A 10,362-nucleotide genomic window follows, 5' to 3' on the forward strand; every position below is an offset into this window, starting at 1 on the left:
GAAAAGAAAAGAAAAGAAAAGAAAAGAAAAGAAAAGAAAAGAAAAGAAAAGAAAAGAAAAGAAAAGAAAAGAAAAAAGAAAAGAAAAGAAAAAAGAAAAGAAAAGAAAAAAGAAAAGAAAAGAAAAAAGAAAAGAAAAGAAAAGAAAGAATCTCAGTTTTACATATACAATGCTTGAGAAAATAGAAACACAAAAATTGATCCCTAGGGTTAGCTGAGAATCTCGCTACGCAGAAATATCTACCCTGCATAATTTCTGGGCGTGTTATAGTCAATATTATTATGGAGACATCAAGCTTAGAAGTCTTGGCTCATCTATATGGTAAAGGGAAACCAGGTTTATGGCAAACCCAGCGACTGATCAACATTTCCAAGATTAAAGTTTAATTGAGTCAATTATTCTTCTCTTGCTCTCCCATGGAAGAAAAGGTTAAGCTAAATTTAAATAAGCCATGTTGATCTCTACATTATTCATTCAGTCACTGATATATCACTGTCTTGATAATTTATGGGTTCTCAAAGCTACCGTGATGTTTACCGCCCACCCCAGCATTTTCAGTAACCATCGATTAAGATGTCCCTTGGTTCCCAATTCATTTCAATTCTGATAGGTTTGTAGAAATTGATCAAAATTACTATTCAATCATTATTTCCCATGGAGCTTTCTGACCTCGCTGCATGGTATCAGCATTCATTTTGTGATGATGTGGATGGCTCCAAGCTAAAGCTCCAGAAATTAAAGACCTACTATTAATGTTAGCAACTATTTAATGCTGCGGCGCTTGTAAGCCTACCTTATGTTAGCTTTACATAAAATCTTTTTTCTTTAGGGACATACGACATTTTGCCTTTTGTTTTTAAGCATGTTTTAAGCAATATTTTCAAACAGAGGAAAGAAACATGATAACCTAAACACCGTTTTCAAGAGACCCATGTTCTGCAATGCATTTTGTCCAAAACCTTAGAAGCCTAAATGCAAGGATTTACTAAATCTGCATCCAAGGGTCAGCGTCGAGTCGAACCTTGCTGCTTGAGCTGCCTCTGAGTTCAGTGAATAGAAAGCAAGCTCCCACGAGCAACCCACCAACCTTGAGGTGTTTGTGAGGTAGATGGAGAGAAACTGTCTTTCCTGCGAGTGCTCACATCTCTCTGACCACAAAGGGAAGCGACTGTGACCAAAAGAGCAGGACAATGTGCAGTCAGCAATAGCAGAAATTTAAAGACACTCAATAATGATGACTTACAGCAAGTGACACTACATTAAATAGAGGAAAACATTTCCTCAGGCAAATTAGAGTCATTTTCTAAGTGACTTGGGCAGTTGGAAGCTGAACACCACTTCCCTCCAATGATACTCCACCTGCAGACATGTTTGAGTGTTGCCCTGCTTTGTGTTATAAGTTGAAAGCATCAAATCAAAAAGTCACATTTTCAAGACTGAACTTGGCACTGGGAAAAGATTTCATCTCCTCCAGCTACAGTCCCCAAAACCTAGCTTTCTGATCACTGTCATGAGCCATCACATTCCTAACTGCACCGTTCCTAGCCTCATGACTACCAGGGCAGCCCAATCCTCCTGTTGCACAACTCCTCCTCTCTCCTTACTAGAGCAGAGAAAAGAAAGAAAACAACGCCTGAAAATTCGGGATATAACAGACCACCCAACAGCAGGCAGTCATAACAGTGCATTTCCCCTGTCACACTACCTACAATGAAATGATCACTTCAAATCAATGCTCCATGCATAGACACTTAGCATTTCACCCACAAGTGTGACAGAGGGAGTGGAACGGGGAAGGGATAGACAGGGAATGGTGTTTTTGTGAGAGTGTGGGGCACACCTTCTTTCTGGGTCTTAATGACAGCTTCAGATCTGCAAACAGCCTTTCATTGCTCCTGTTGAATTTGTCAGCCATCAGCTAGTAATGAAGAAAATGGCACCCTTTAAAAGCAAAAGGAGGCCAAAAGATTTGTGATAGAAAGCAGCACTGAAGTTATCGTGAGTTCAGTGAGCATACAGAAAGATGTCAATCATTGTCAGATGCTCAAGAGATTAAAAAGGACAGAAAAGCATAGTAAATGACAGCTGTAGGATGATCGGTTCTTTATATTGGCTGTTAAGCCACCAGACTGCTCAGAGTACAACCAATGGAGGTCCGGATCACTACCCCCTGTAGCTGACGGGATGGATATCAGGCTAGAAATTAGAAAGGAGGCTGGCTTTGAAGGGCTCAGAAGGCAAGGAGAGAAAGGGAAGTGTCTACAGTCAAAGTATGATCTGTTCCCAGCTAAGAGGAGACTTTCTGGAAGGTCCAGGCCCCGTCCCATCCCACGATTCGCTGTGTTATGCCCTCCATGAGGGGTGAGTTGCTGGAAGGGGAGGACCTTGCTCTTGGGGTGGATGGCTTTCCCTGCCAGCTGCCAAAAAGGCGCACCTGACAGAGCCTTCAGCAGCAGTCACTGCAGGATGGAGAGAGGAATTTTTCCTTACTGCACTATATACCAAATTGCTAAGGTACCTGTCACTCCAGGAGCAAAAAGTCTCTCTACTGTTCTCTGCCTAGCTTTGCAAAACCTTCAGTCACACACATGCACACACTCACAAAGACAGAGAAGACCCCTGATCACAACCTACTCAGATACTCTGCTGTGCTCAAGCTGTTAATAAATAATTGACAGTGGGCCCGAGAACAGACAATGGCACTGTTGGCCCCCATCAAAGACTAGACATTTGGGAAATTTGTGGTTGTATTCCTTTTCTGGTTTTGATTTGATTTTCTCACTCCCTTCCCCCTCCAGTTGCCCTAAAGCTGTAAGAATAATATAGGATCTGTCTCATCCAGTATCGGTGACAAGCACAGCTCTGCACGCATGGCCATGCAGAATCAAGAGGTCTCCAAGTCTCCTGTGTCTGGCTGACGAGTGTGAATTAACTCCATCACCAGGCATTTCAGTTCCAAGAGAGAATTGCTGCTCAGTAAGATCCAGGCTGCCCTTTTCCCCATCCTTCTTGTTTATTTATGGGCTTTATTTCCCTACGTACTCTGTGCTGCAGCATTAAGGGAGGTAGTGGGGAAACTTGAGAACTGCCTGCCTTGGTCAGCAACGGCAGAAGGGATCCTGCTGCAAACTGGTACCGTGCTGAACCCAGTGCTAGACGTCATGAAATGCTGAGGTACTTATAAAAACCCTCAGCCCAGAACCTTCCCTTATGTTTTCTTTTGCTCCCCTGTTTTATAACAGCAAAGGATACTGTGAGGGTGGGGTGAGCAGTGCCAGCACCTTCTGGGAGCAGGATGGCAATGGCAATCGTACAGACCAAAGAATAAGTCCGCTCGCTCTGAAATAGCAAAAAGGGATTGTTACAGCCTGGCACAGCCTGATATCATGAATCACAGTCAGATTTTCCCCTGTGCTTCTGCCTGATTCTAAGCTTGTGTGTTTACATTTTCACCCCACATGGCTGCTTGAGTATTACTGCAATGCAAGAAATCAAGAAGAGCAGCACTGTCCTGTGGCTGCTGCCTCTGCCACCACCCTGCTGCGTGTCCAAGGTCTGCTGTCCTACTTTGTCTTACCCGTCCCCGCTGCAGTTCATCTCTGCTCTGGAGCAGCGGTGCTGTTAAGGTCACTAGATGGTGTTTAGCTCTTCACAAGACACATCCAGTGCTGCAAAACTGCAGCTCTGGGGATGTCTGGAGAACCCTGGAACCCACAGGCAAAAGGAAAGGTGGTGCAGTCAGGCATCTGGATTTGATGCCCCAGAGAAGCCCTCTCAGTTTAGCCTGAATTTCCCAAAGGTTTTCATGGCCTTAAGTGAGGCTGTTGCTAGGCTGAGCACTGCAGATGGACATTTACATTGCAGTCTTTCTCTGCAGTAACAGGCACATGTGTTTGAGGAAAGCAACGGAGGGTCTAAGGGTAACCAGTTCTTCCTGACACAACTGTGCTGTTTTTTCAGTCTCTGTTTGCTAATGGAACCTGAGAGCAAAAAAGACACTAGTAGTTCTTCATTAAAGTCACCTGCTCTCTCTGTCTGTTTATTTCCATTTTTAAAAGGCCACCTTCATAACTCAGAGCAGCCTGCCCCCCTCGCTGTTACCAAAGAGAATTTCAAGCAGGCTTAGACTTGATCCTCTTTCCTGACTGATAGATCCTGGATTCCAAAACACCACTCTGCACTCTGCAGGACATGGGGAAAAATTGCAGCAAGGGGACGCTCAATCGGAAGAAAAGATCCGTGTTCTCCAGAAGCATAAATACTCAGCATACAGGCTGCAACTTTGGGCTCTCCTCATCTCAGCCTAAGACATTTTGTTGCAAATTTATGATACCATCTTGAGTACCAAGGGTAGCTTCCTGGCCCTTTTTTTTGTTGTTGTATTTTTCCTAGCTGACAGATACCTGCCCATATCTTCTACTCCTGGCTCTGATTTAAAGTTGTCTTTGCCAGTCAAATTTAGCACTTGCTCATTCAAGATGACTGAAAGTAAGGCCAGGTGTGGGAAAGCAGCTCTGAGTTACACTGTGCAGCTTGTCTCCACGTGTCTCCTGCCAAGGACACAGGGTGGTTATACTGGCTGCTTCCCATGGTGTCTTTTGCAAATCTGTAAGAAAAAATAAATTAATAAATGAATGAATTAATTAATAAATGGGGGAGGGAGGGGGGGAGCATGGGGAAGGGGAGGAAGGCAGAATTCATTGACAGGGAAGCTTTTAAGCTGGGAGGTTTTTGTTTGTTTGTTTCATTTCTTCTGATTTTAGAATCAAATTGCCCAGGACCCAGTTAATTCCAGGACAAGCCTGGATTAAGAAGTAATGCAAGTCATCTCCCATGTATAGTTGTTAACCTGTGTTTGGGGAACCTGTGAACTGTGCAAGTGAGCAGAGAGAAGTTGCCCAAGCCACGCCTGCCTTGTGGGGAAGAATTCATCTCACAGGTGCATAAGGGAAGTAGAAAAGCAGCAGGTAAAAAGCAAGCAATCCCTTTCCTGCCATGTGGCCAGGGGTTATGAAGTCCGCTCAGTCGAAATTTCCTGAGCCAGACGTTATATGTCTATTTCTGCATTAATAGCCTTGGATGGAGGAATGTGTTCAACTGTCTGGGGGTTTTGATCTGGGGGTTTTGACCCACTGCTATTTGTTAATACCTGTAACAGATGCGATTAGCATTCCATAGCTGAGCTCTGCTTTTCCTTAGCTTTTTTACTCCCGTTGCTGAACTGCTGCTCCACTGGGTGCTCTTGTGTCACGGTAGATTCCCTGTTCTCCTTCCTCAGGTTTCTCATGTTTTGAGACGCCTCTCTCTAAAGGTTCAACTCTGTCAGCTCTCCTCTGCAGTTTGGTCTCTTTCATTTCAGCCCCAAGACACCTGGGGGGGAAGGGGCCTGGCTCTCCCAGAATGGAAATCCACAAGGAATTTCCACAGGGAGAAGGTAGAGTTATTCCAGTGAAAGAGTAGAATGCAATCTCTGAGACAAAAGATTACAGTACCCTGGGAGGATAAATCAGAAAAATGAGACCAGATTTACCACATGGTGCGATGCTCTTCTTGGGGTGTCCCTCAACAGCAGCAGTGTCCCAGGCATCTCAGTCTCTCCTTGGACAGCAGCAGTAGCCACCAACTCTGGGCAAGGAAGACACTGCAGGACCGTGCTTCAGAAGCCTCTGTTTACTGAAAAAAAAAATAGTCCTGTGCTGCCATAGCCAAGTGACAGCGCTGGCGCTGGCATGACACCCACCTGCACAGGGTGCTAAGGCCCTGTTCCCCGGGAGGCTACATCAAAACTAGATGAGCTACACAAGGGCTCCACACACAGCTTTCAGCCCATGCCAGCACAGCTGAGTGCAACCATCCTTCAGAATGCCTGCAAGAGCTGTTTGTTGGCGGCCAGATGTCTCCTATACCCAAGGTGGTATTTTTGGAAGATGCTTGTGGGTTGGTGTTGGTTGGTTGCATTTGCAGAAGTTCTGCAAGTTAAATCCAGACTGAAAAACAAGCACTTCTGTATGGAAAGAATGAGCACCCCGAATTTGGGGTCAGTAACATACATACCTGGGAAGGGTGTGTTGTCTTGAAGGGTGTTAGAGAATCTCAGCCAGAAACCAAACTCCTTCAGCCATCTTCCCCTAAAGGACCAAGCAGAAATACCATACTTATTTCACTTCATTTTCCCCCTTCCATTCAACATCAGTTGATTCCTTACAAAATACCCAGATATTTTTCACGTATTTGTAAGCAGGGTACTGTAGTCCCAGCCCATCTCTATCCGAGCAGATGAGAGAATAACCATTCTGTTTTCTGCTTTACAGTCACTGTAAGGAAACTCATAATTCAGCCTTCACGTTCAGCAAAGTTCTGATGAGATTTAATGGAACTGTAAGTTCTCTTTATGTACATACTGGGAACTAAAGGCAAAGATGTGAATTCATTTGCTGAGGGACATTTACAATCCCTATCCACAAAATAAAGACAGAATGTTTCATGCCTTTTTTTTCCCTCTTTTTGTGCTTTTTTTTCATAAGGCTGATGCTTGCTTCTGCAAAATGTGAATAAATAATATGGGAAACATAATTTCTTTTTAGACCTCTTGCAATACATAAGGTATATAATATTTATTATATAATGTTAAAGTACCCAGATTAATTTCCTGAGAAAAGTATACATATTGAAAATTTCTAAGTTGGCAAATACTATAGCAAGAAGACTACAAAAAGTTCTTGTTCGGCTCTCAGAATCTGTTTCCAGCTTGGGAATCACAGAGCTGCAATGTTTGATCAGACATGACCACTATACAGCCAGGGACTGCATTTTCAGTGGCCAGTTTGCAGTTTCCAGTTAATTTCATGTCATGAAGTTGTGTGTTGTGGCTCAAAAGGCTGCATAGCACTGCATTTCCACTGTGCTTGCTGCGGTGGAGACAGCATTCAGACATGCCACTGATCTTGAGTAAATGGAATGGCCTAAATCACTCAAAGATATGCAGAGATATACTCTGCTCGATGGATAAGCTTAGATAAATGCATAAATCTGTGCCAGATTGTTGCTGGAGGAGCTCCATCAATATAGATTCATAAACAAATTAACTCCCCCCTCATCTGGAGGGCCTGGTTTGCCACCGCTGCAATTTTTGAACTTCACTGCGTACTGAAATCACAGCAGAGTAAAGAGAATGATGTTTCAGGCCTAGTTTGCTCTCATTTCCTATGAAAGTGTATTAATAGGTAATTTGTTTTATCCTTCAAGGCATTCAGGGGCAAGCATGACATAATTCCAAGAAGGATGATAAATTGCCAAAAGATTTGCCAATATGGTTCTGAAAATTGAAGAAGATGATGTTATTTAATGTAGTGTGGTAACCTCATGTTTTGTGCTTAGTAGTCATGCTTGGGTCTTTCCATGGGGGGCATTCACTACCTCATTATCTATAAAGTGTTTCTTTAATGTTAGATTTCTCCTCCACCCACATTCTGAATTCCTAAAATACTTCATTAGAACATCATCTCTAACACCATTGAAAGGAAATAAAACATAACACATGATCACTACTTATTCAAAACAGTCACAGTAAGAGGGAGTAGAATTTAGCAAGAATTTCTCAGAAGTTTCTAAGATATTCAAGCTTTTTTTTTTCCTGCTGGGAATATAATGCTTGAGTGAAAGGAGAGCAAAAGGTCTATTTGCCACACAGTCCAAGCAATGGTTCTAAGTGAGAAGAGGTGGGAGGTGAAGCTGATGCTAACAAAGTACATCTGGTGGTAACGTGACCCCAGAGCACATACCTCTTGTCTGACATGACAGCAAAAAGAAATCTTCATCTCTATCCTGCTGCTGAGGAAGAGAGTCACAGAGAGATGTGGGCTCTCCTGGCACTGTCTTTGGTGGGAGCACAGGAACACCCCACACCTTCCAGCACAAGGCATGTATCCTGGTTGCCTCCACTCCAGGTGATCCTCTGCACTCTGGGGCAGTCTCGTTTTGCTTGCACTGAAGACACAAGGGTGAGGTCGCTCCTAGCCCTAGGTTCACACTTGCGTTCCCCTCCTGGACGCATGGTCCTTGACAAACTGTGGAGCAGAATCCCTGTAGGAGCCATCACCAAGGCAGTGTGGACAGCTGGAGAAGCAAGCAGCTGGAACAACTTCACAAGAAGAGGAGCACAGATTGACCAATGTGTCTTGGAAGATAGTGAGAGCAGTGCCCAGATCTGAAGCACCAGCCAGTGTCTGAGGGGCAATCCCCACGGCAGGCGCTGGCCCCACCAGCAGTGGCAAGGGGCAGAGTTTGCAGCTCCAGGAGATCCCAGTGGATGTCCTCATGCTGCAGAGCTGGAAGAAAAGCTTTTATCCAAGGCTAAAATAGGCCACTTGCAAAAAGTTCCAACGTAGTTCAGAGATTACCCACGTTGTTACTTACTCGCTGCTGTTTTTTCCATGGTGTTTATGCAGGTCTGCCAAATCAGCCACATTCCAGAGAGGGAGATTTGGAGAAAAGCAGGGATTTAACATCACATTAAGAAGCTACTTACTGAAACAGTGAGATGCCGACTGAAACTTGGCATGAAATAAAACTGACTGCATCTCATTGCCTAAATGCCTAGCCTAATAACGGTGTTTATCTGTTGAGTACAATGCAAATTTGAGTTGCAGGAGACAGCAGAGACCTAAAGTACAGGGCGTTCTGCAGAAAAGTCACGTTATTTTCAACGCTTTAGATTTGTGAAGTGGTTTGCTGCAGTCGCTGGGATGTAATAGTCCCATTAATGAAGGCCTGAAAAATCTTCCTTTTCTGCTGAGCCATAAAACTTTCTGAAAAGCATAAACAATAATAGCAGGAATGATACACGGTTACATTTATTTTAATTACTATTATTGCTTCAATCATCATTATCATTATTATTTCACTCTACTCAGGAACCAAACTGTGACTAAAAACATCATATTTACATGTTATCACCCTCTTCAGTATTTTAAAGGTGCCCGTTAACGCTGCTTTTGGAAGGATGCATATCCCACAATAAAACCCATTCCCAATTGACAGCATGCTGATTTAATGTTCCCTCTGGCCTTCTCGCCTCCTGGGATCCCCATGTGCTGCAAATGATTTTGTGCTCCAGATTTTCTTCAGCTTCTTCTACATTTGCCAGCCTCATTTTGGCTCATTTATCAAATTTCATCACTGGGGGTTGAGGATGAATTCCACCATGTGATACTCTTCATCCTTTCTCCCATTAGCACATCTTCTAGCAGTATTCCAAGAAAAGCATTTACCTAATAATAATAATAATAAGAGCATTGTAAGTTTTATAGTTTTACTTTTTCAACTTTATCTGATGTGTAGTTCTTAATTTTTTCTCCAAGTCAAACCACCAGCCATTGCGAGCTATTTTGAGCACTGCAAGATGTTTGGTATGAGGCTGCAGGAGCAGGGAGGCTGATCACTCATGCAGGTGCTCTTCCAGCAGTTCTTCCATCTAGCCAGATTAAAAAGAAAAAAAAAAAAAAAAGAGAGAGAGAGAGAGAGAGAAGGTGAAAAGCAAGAATTTGGAAACTTCAGAGAACTTCATCAAACCACCTTTCCACAGCCTCAGCCCAGTTGCCCTTTCCAGCCCAGTTCTACCCCTTAACACTGGGCAGAAAGTATTGCAGACATGGTCCAAAACAGAGACTGGTCTCCAATTTGTTCCTCTGACTTTCTTCATCTGAGCAGCTCAGTCAAAAATGCCCCTTTCCTGGTTTTTTGGTTTTTGGAAAATATATTGCTACTGCCTACAAAATAAATGCTGATTGATTAATTTTAGTTAATTTCCGCAGTTAAGAGATGACAACAGCGACAACAAAGAGACAGCAAAAACAGAACAAAAGTGAGACCTTAGTAAATTTTGACTGAAGCATTTCACATTGCAGACTTCTGACTCACCTGCTTTCCCTCGGTGTTTTGAATTTGAACACAATTCTCTTTGACTTGTAGGCTTAAGTGATCACATTCTGCTCAATGACACACCCTCCAGAGTGGACGAGACCGCAAAGTACTAAGCACTTAAATTTAAGTACTTGTACTTTCTTCTTCAGGGCAGTTCATGGACTGGGGCATGGACAGGGCATGGACTGCTCATTCCTAAAGAATTCAAAAAAAAAATTCACTCAGCCTTCATCATCTTCAGAAAGTATATTTACAGAATTAAGGGCTGGTCAGAACTGGCCCCCAACAACCTCAATGTACCTTTCATGAGTTAGAGATCTAGTTGCATGCATTTAGCTAAATTACAGCTTAGGTGATTATATTCTGTGAACCTGAATTCCTCACAGTTCCAGCTGTATCTGCTGTTTGTCATCACCTCCACCGCCTCCTCTGCCTCGTGAG

General features: G+C 43.4%; 1 long non-coding RNA gene across 1 annotated transcript; it reads right to left on the reverse strand.

Moving 5' to 3' along the window:
• Positions 1-5,586: 5,586 nt before the first annotated feature.
• Positions 5,587-7,538, reverse strand: LOC118170280. The gene is made up of 3 exons (XR_004752621.1): positions 6,402-7,538; positions 6,055-6,128; positions 5,587-5,673 (listed from the first exon to the last, which is right to left on the reverse strand). It is a non-coding gene; the product is annotated as an uncharacterized LOC118170280 (long non-coding RNA).
• Positions 7,539-10,362: the final 2,824 nt, after the last annotated feature.

Source organism: Oxyura jamaicensis, chromosome 7 (assembly GCF_011077185.1).
Source record: "Oxyura jamaicensis isolate SHBP4307 breed ruddy duck chromosome 7, BPBGC_Ojam_1.0, whole genome shotgun sequence".
NCBI classification, from domain to species: domain Eukaryota; kingdom Metazoa; phylum Chordata; class Aves; order Anseriformes; family Anatidae; genus Oxyura; species Oxyura jamaicensis.